This window comes from Callionymus lyra, chromosome 15, assembly GCF_982586985.1.
Source record: "Callionymus lyra chromosome 15, fCalLyr1.hap1.1, whole genome shotgun sequence".
Lineage (NCBI taxonomy): Eukaryota > Metazoa > Chordata > Actinopteri > Syngnathiformes > Callionymidae > Callionymus > Callionymus lyra.
Genome location: NC_141832.1, coordinates 20282419 through 20290025, shown reverse-complemented (window position 1 = coordinate 20290025; position 7607 = coordinate 20282419). Strand labels below are relative to the sequence as shown.

Here is a 7607-nt window from a genome sequence, read left to right as displayed (position 1 = left end):
GACCCTTGCCCCCAGTTGGGAGTTGAGAGTGGATTACATTTATTCAGGTGCAGAGGCGGAAGCCTCAAGAGATGAACGCATTTAAGGTAAGGTAAGGTAAGGTAAGGTAAAACTTTATTGATCCCTTAGGACATATGTGTCAAACTCAAGGCCCGCGGGCCAAATGTGGCCCGCCATGTGATTTTATGTGGCCCGCCTGCCTTACCTTGACCAACGAGGAAAAAAAAAAAAAAAAAAAAAAAAAAAAACTTGTCCGACAAACCAATCCAACAACAGACAAAATGGTTTTCCTTATTGTATTCGCGCTGCTTGCGTTCCCTTCTCTGACTCTGCCTCGGTCAGGTTTTCACAAGCGCAGGCACACACGCACGCACGCAATCTACGGCGCAGCAGCGCTGTGGCGGTGCGCTGCAGGCGGGTCGGGTTCTCATTGCCCAGCCTGCAAAGCGGGGGGCGATGGGCCATACAGTCTGTCGGTCAGTCTGTCTGTCTGCTCGAATCAACAACATCAGCCCACCAGAGATTGTCATCCACGCTACGTGTTTGCATTATAGCGCCGCTGCTTTGGGAAAACCGGCCGCGAGCCTTTGATGTGAGCAGCGCGCGCTCTCATCGCGGCACACACACACACACGCACACACACACGCACACACACACGCACACACACACGCACACACACGCAGAGTCCCTGGCCTGTCAATCGCTCCCTGTCACATGACCGATTTCAGCAAGAAAAAGTGTCGCACAAGTTGCTGCTGGCTTGTAAAGAAACCTACATTTACCCACAATGCATGCCTACCGGTATTATTTTTCCCACGATTTAGGCATCCGCCACTAGGCTGCAGCGTCATCAAATCAATGCGAACAGGTGGAATTGAAAAATATAAATACATACTAGCAAAATGTCCAAGAGGAGAAAGGTTGATAAGGAGGGAAGGCTATTTCAAGAAAGGTGGGAAGGCGAATATATGTTTGTGCTGCAAGGAGAAAGGCCTGTATGTCTTTTATGTTATGAGGCAGTGTCGGTTGTCAAAGAATACAATTTACGCCGGCATTTTGACACCAAACATGGAGCTAAGTATGCCACATTTACTCATGAAGAAAAAAAAAAAATTGCAGAAGAATTAAAAGGAAAACTGCAAGCACAGCAAAATGTTTTCACGAAAGCCACAGCTAAAAATAATGCAGCAGTGAAAGCTAGCTTTATTGTGGCTGAACACATCGCCCAATGTTCAAAGCCTTTTTCAGAGGGAGAGTTTTTGAAGCGGTGCATGGTGAAAGTGTGTGAGCAAGTGTGTCCCGACCAGGTACAGGCTTTTAAAAATGTCAGTTTATCAAGAAACACCATCGCGGACCGAGTTAAGGTAATAGCAGGAAATCTTTCAACACAGCTGGCCGACGAGACACGCAGCTACATAGCTTTTTCATTAGCTGTTGATGAAAGCACAGATATCACGGATACAGCGCAGTTATCAATTTTTATCAGAGGCGTGAAGTCGGACCTCACTGTCACTGAGGAGCTGTTGGATGTGGCTGCTTTGCATGGGACCACAACAGGACAGGACATTTTTGATGCGGTGGAGAAGTCCATGAGTAAAAATGTATTGCCCTGGGAAAAGTTGGTGGGATTAACTACAGACGGTGCACCCGCAATGTGTGGAGGAAACAGGGGCTTAGTTGGAATAATGAAGGGGAAAATGCAAGAAATTAACTGTCACACACCTCTGATTACATATCATTGCATTATCCATCAAGAAGCTTTGTGTGGGAAGGTGCTGGGGATGGATGGCATAGTGACCACGGTCATGAAAACAGTGAACTTCATTCGCGCTCGTGGCCTGAATCATCGTCAGTTCCAGCTGTTTTTGCAGGAGATGGACTCGGAGCATGGAGATGTGCCGTACCATACAGAAGTTCGGTGGCTGAGTAGGAGCAAAGTCCTCAAAAGATTTTTTGAGCTCAGGGAAGAAATTGCTGTTTTCATGCAGCGTAAAGGAAAACCCTTGCCTGAACTGTCAGATGATCAGTGGCTGTGTGACTTTGCTATGTTGTGTGACATAACCCAGCATCTCGCCGAACTGAATCAGAAGCTGCAGGGACGCAAACAAGTCATCACAAAGATGTCCGACACGATCACGGCTTTCCAGCGTAAACTGGACCTATGGATGTGCCAAGTGAAACACAATGATCTTGGTAACTTTCCTGTTAGTCAGAGCATCTCGGGCTCATTTCCCCACACTTTTTCATGTGCTGAGTTGGCCTCCAAACTGAGCCTGATAAGGAATGAGTTTGATCGGCGCTTCTCTGACTTACGAGCACAGCACACTGGCTTTGCCCTCTTTACCAGTCCTTTCACCACTGACATCGGCACTGCACCCCGGCACCTTCAGATGGAGTTGATTGATCTGCAAAGCGACAGTGGCCTGAAAGCAAAGTTCCAGGATGCTGCAATCCAGGACTTTTACCGTCTGCTGCCCCCTGCTTTGATGCCACAGCTTCGACTTCATGCTGCCCGTGTTCTTTCAATGTTTGGGAGCACCTACCTGTGCGAACAGTTGTTTTCAATAATGAATGTAAACAAAAACAAGCACAGATCTCGCATCACTGATGACAACCTCCATTCTGTTCTACGGATTGCCTCAGCACAGGACCTAAAATCAGACATTGACACACTGGTAACGGGAACACGGTGTCAGACATCTGGTCAGAAGACATAGGTAAGCATTTTTAAAAACCCAATTAGAATATAATAAAATGTAATGTAACCAAGAAGAAGAATAGTTAAACTGTGTGAAATTTAATGATTGTGCTTGTTATTTTCAGACCATGACCAATGGATGGTGGAGAGGGGATCCACTTGTTCAGGATCTACTCATCCACAAGAATTGAATTGTTCTTGTTCTTGTTCTTGTTATAAAGACTCACCAATCTGATTTTCCTGCAATTGATTTATTTTTTCTCTGCTTGAGGTGACAAGTGTGATGATACATGTGCATCAACAGGAAAAGTTGCTTGTCAGACTGTTTCAACTTGTTAGTCTTGAGCTGTATGTTTTGACTTATTTTTATGTGTAGCAATGTATTTAGTGCACCACATGCAAGGCTGTGTGCAGCCATTTTTATTTTATTGTAAAATGCTACATCACATATGTTGTTAGCAGCTCACAATTGTTGGTTTTACAGTAGTTATGCCCCCTCTCAAGTAATACATTCAAAGTCATTTAACATTAAGGAGTAGTTACATTTAGTTTACATTAGCTTACATTTAGTTACATTTATAAGTTACATCTGGCCCTTTGAGGGCAGCCATTATGATGATGCGGCCCCTGGTGAAAACCAGTTTGACACCCCTGCCTTAGGAGGTCTCCTTCGGGAAATAATTTTTTTTCAATAGCACTAGCATCCAATAGCATTTACTAATAGAACAGGAGTTACATCCAGGTTACTAATACTAATAATCAAAACCAACATGTTTACACTAACTAAAATCTAATAAGCCTATATTGAAGTAAAGATTTTGTTAAAATACATATTGATATTATAGTAAGTAAGTAAGTAAGTAATATTTATTTATATAGCGCTTTTCGAGACCAGGGTCACAAAGCGCTTAAACAATCAAAACAATACTCAAAAAAGTACATACTTTAAAGATCCTGATAATACTGAGAACAACACAGGAGTTCGAGAAATTCCACGAAAAGACTGAACAAATAGAAACGTCTTAAGATGTTTCTTAAAGGAGTCAGTAGATCCATCAAACACAGAGGGAGAGGAAGATCATTCTAAAGCTTAGGAGCAAAAGCCTGAAAAGATTTCTCTCCTCTGGTCCTGAGCCGTGTGCGTGGAACCGTCAGTAGATTCTGATCCACAGACCTCAGAGCCCGAGCTGGGGTGTAAGGCTGGATCAGATCAGTGATGTAAGGAGGAGCCTGACCATCAATAGCTCTGAAAGTAAGAACCAGAATTTTAAAGTTGATCCTGAAAGAAACTGGAAGCCAGTGAAGAGTTTTAAGGACCGGAGAAATGTGAGTTCTTCTACTTGAGCGGGTCAGAATTCTGGCTGCAGAGTTCTGAATCAACTGCAGACGAGACAGCTCCTTCTTGTTAAGACATGAAAACAAACTGTTACAATAGTCCAGACGAGAAGAAACAAACGCATGGATTACAAGCTCCAGATCATGTTCCGACAACATTTTCCTAAGTTTAGAGATTTTTCTCAGTTGAAGGAAACAGTTTCTGGTCAGTTTTCTGCAGTGTCGAACAAGAGACATGTCTTTATCAAATACAACACCCAGGTTTCTCAGGCTCAGTTTGACAGACTGACCTAAGTCACCCAAGTACTGACTCAACCCTGGAACCTTATCATCAGGAGCAATCACCAGAGTTTCAGTTTTGTCCACATTTAGCTGTAGAGTGTTTTCACTCAGCCATTGGTTGATTTCTAGCAAACAATTGACTAAGCTGTTCAGCCTCTGGGGTTCAGTTGGATCAAAAGAGCAGTAGAGCTGGATGTCATCAGCAAAAATATGATAAGAAACATCTGGAAATCTCTGAATGATTTTACCGAGGGGAATCAAGTACAGCAAAAACAATAAAGGACCCAGAACAGAACCTTGAGGGACTCCACACAACAGATCTGCCGATTCAGACCTCATTTGATTGGCAGATACACTAAAACTGCGCCCAGAAAGGTAAGATGAGAACCATTCTAACACAGACCCAGACAGTCCCACTTCATCCCTCAGTCTTCTCAGCAGGATCTGGTGATCAACTGTGTCAAAGGCTGAGGACAGATCCAAGTGAACCAGAACAGTGAATTTACCAGAGTCAGCCGACATCATGATTATAGAGCCAGTATCCACTTCTTTGAAAAACCTCTTTAGCGAGGTAAAAAGGAAGCAGCAGCCCCGTTTTCGGCGACCATGGATGTTGGCTCTTCATGTGAGGTGTTGTTGACGTACTTCCCCGTCAACAGTGCATCATTGAGCTTGTCCTGCAAAATAGGAAAGAGATGAGATTTTAACTAATTGAATGCAATCTGGACAGAGCCCCCTTCAGCAGTGTTGATCGGCAGAACCGTGCAACAAGAATCACCAAACATGTAACAAACCCATTATCCAGCTAAGTATCTATCTAAGTCCTCCCCCTGAGGGACAAATAAAACAACCTCATTTATTTGTATTTAAAAAATGTTTTCTTGACAAACTTTGTATTCCAATATATCTTCAAATCATTGAATTAATCATAATACTCTTGGTATTGACTCTCTTAAATTTGACATCAATTATATGAAATTATCAGCTACAAAGATATTCTAAGTTCAGTTGAATCATTATTATTCCTCTTAGATTTGGTTTGAAAGTCTATTGCTGCTCTAAATGGATAATATCAAATAGCAAAAAGTGACTATGTGCAACCATTTCTGCAGCCGTTTATTTATTTAATTATGTTTTTTCTATATTAACATTTCTGTCGTTGGATTTCTGGACTTAAGTTTAACCAATTAATAAAAGACTAACTAAGACTTACTTTATGCAAAAAATAAATTAAAAATAAAAATCTACTCTATAAAATATTTTTCGGATTATAATTATAATGATTCATTCTTTTATTTTATGTTCTTGTCCTTTTTTAGATAAAGAACTCCACCTAAATTTTGAGAACCTTATTTTCCATTATTAACCCATTTTTCATCTTTATATTGAAGTTGTCCTCCAAGAACTGTTAAACTCTAGTATTCATTTGGTATTTATTTTATGTTTACTTTGTTTAAGACTTCAATCAAATCATTTTGTCAAGACTAGTAATTTCCAATGCTAATATAATTCAATTCCTTCAATAAATTACACTTAGAAGTCCATATTTTAATTTAGAACTCAACTTGTTTATTTTCCATCAATCTCTTGCTCTAGTTCTTATTTTTGAACAACTTAGATTCAAGGTATATTTATCTTTAACAGGTAATTTAGAGACTGATATGATTCTGAAGTTTCTAAATATATTATTTATTGTTTTCTTTCCTGAAGGCATCATTTATTTTGTTTTTATTTTTTTTCTTACATTTTTCAGAGTCAATTCTTTTCCCTGCTTTTTATTTTTGTTTAAAGTTTATAGTTGCCTAAGAACGTTAGAAGCAGCTTTAGAAAGACATTTCCATTTCATATTGAACTTTTTCGATGAATCAATTTAATTTTTAATTGAAAGTTTCACTTTCTATATTGTGTATTGTATTATTGGCTGCTATTGATGTAGATAACAGTATTCTATTTTAATGTATTTAAAAAAAATATATATAAATTCCGAAAAAATGTTTTAATAATAATAATAATAACTATATAATAAGATATAATAATAATAAGATATTTTCTGTACTTTAAAACTTCTCCAATCATTGGACAATTTCCAGCCCATTTGATTGTCCTTTTAAATATATAATACCAATATGTAACTTCTTTTGGCATTAAGTAAAGTCTTATTAGTTGTAGAGAAGTTGTATTTATCTCAAATCATGATTTCTTGTGTTTGGTAATTTACACATCTTAACTATTTCACCACATGTCCAAAGAGTAGTTTCCTAAAACTACATTTGTTCATATATACTTTTAAACCTCTGCTAGTCAAGTTTGTAGCTTTACTCATGTTGGCTCATGTTTCTTGTTCACCTTCTAACAAGGAGATCTTTTAATATATCTAAAAGTCTGCAGTGGACAGTGGCTTCTGATTTCTCCCTCACTGGAGCTTCTCAACACCACCTAACAGGATAAGAATGATCAGAATGTTATGAGAAGGTCAGTTATGAATCTATTCAGGTGGTGATCAGGATATTGTGTGTGTCATGAGTTGTGTATTATTGTACTGTGGATGTCAGTTAAAGTTTGTCATGTGTTTTATTTGAATAAACCTCGAAGTTAGCAGAGAGTTCAAATTATCAGTATGTTTTGACCTCATGGAGAAGAGAGAAACAGAAGCGGGGTTTTGAGGGAATTCTTTCATTCTCACACACACAGGGAGCAGGTTGTAGCAGTGACACTTTTTATCTTATTTTATTATAAATTTAACATCATGTGTTTGTTTATTTCTGAGCTCAGTGTGTTATTTGTAAGATGTGTGTCAATGTCTGAGAGTGTTCTGTGTGTTCAAATGTGTCAGATGTATTCTAGTTTACCCTTTTGCTTATTCTTAACTATTTTTCTTTAATTAATTTCACTTCAAAGAGATTTCCTCTTGGTCTAAAGGTGTTTGAGAAGAGAGAGCATAGAGAACACCTTGTTCGGTTGTTAGTTCAGCAGCAACACCATAATGACCACAAAAATGTCATCGCAGACAAGAGTCAAGTTCATGTTTGCGACCACATCGTGCTATTTGTCATCATAATCAGGTTCATCATCATCCCAGACATAGTTCATAGTGGGGGGTCCAAAGGTGGATTATAGGAATGAAATCTCATAAGTCTTTTCAAGATAAGAGAAACCATCAAATGTTCAATCACGTTGAACCAGTACAGCTGCCTCCCTCTCTGGAGCAGAAGTTCATTCTTGGTGGAGAGTTGTTGAGGTTGAGTTCTTGTTTGTTCAGCTCAGAAAAAATGCTTCAATCGTAGGTGTCACC

At 39.4% G+C, this 7607-nt stretch overlaps 1 pseudogene; it reads left to right on the top strand.

The window, feature by feature from the left end:
• Window positions 1-503: 503 nt before the first annotated feature.
• On the top strand, window positions 504-3254 carry LOC148065270 (general transcription factor II-I repeat domain-containing protein 2 pseudogene; annotated as a pseudogene).
• The last annotated feature ends 4353 nt before the right edge of the window (window positions 3255-7607 follow it).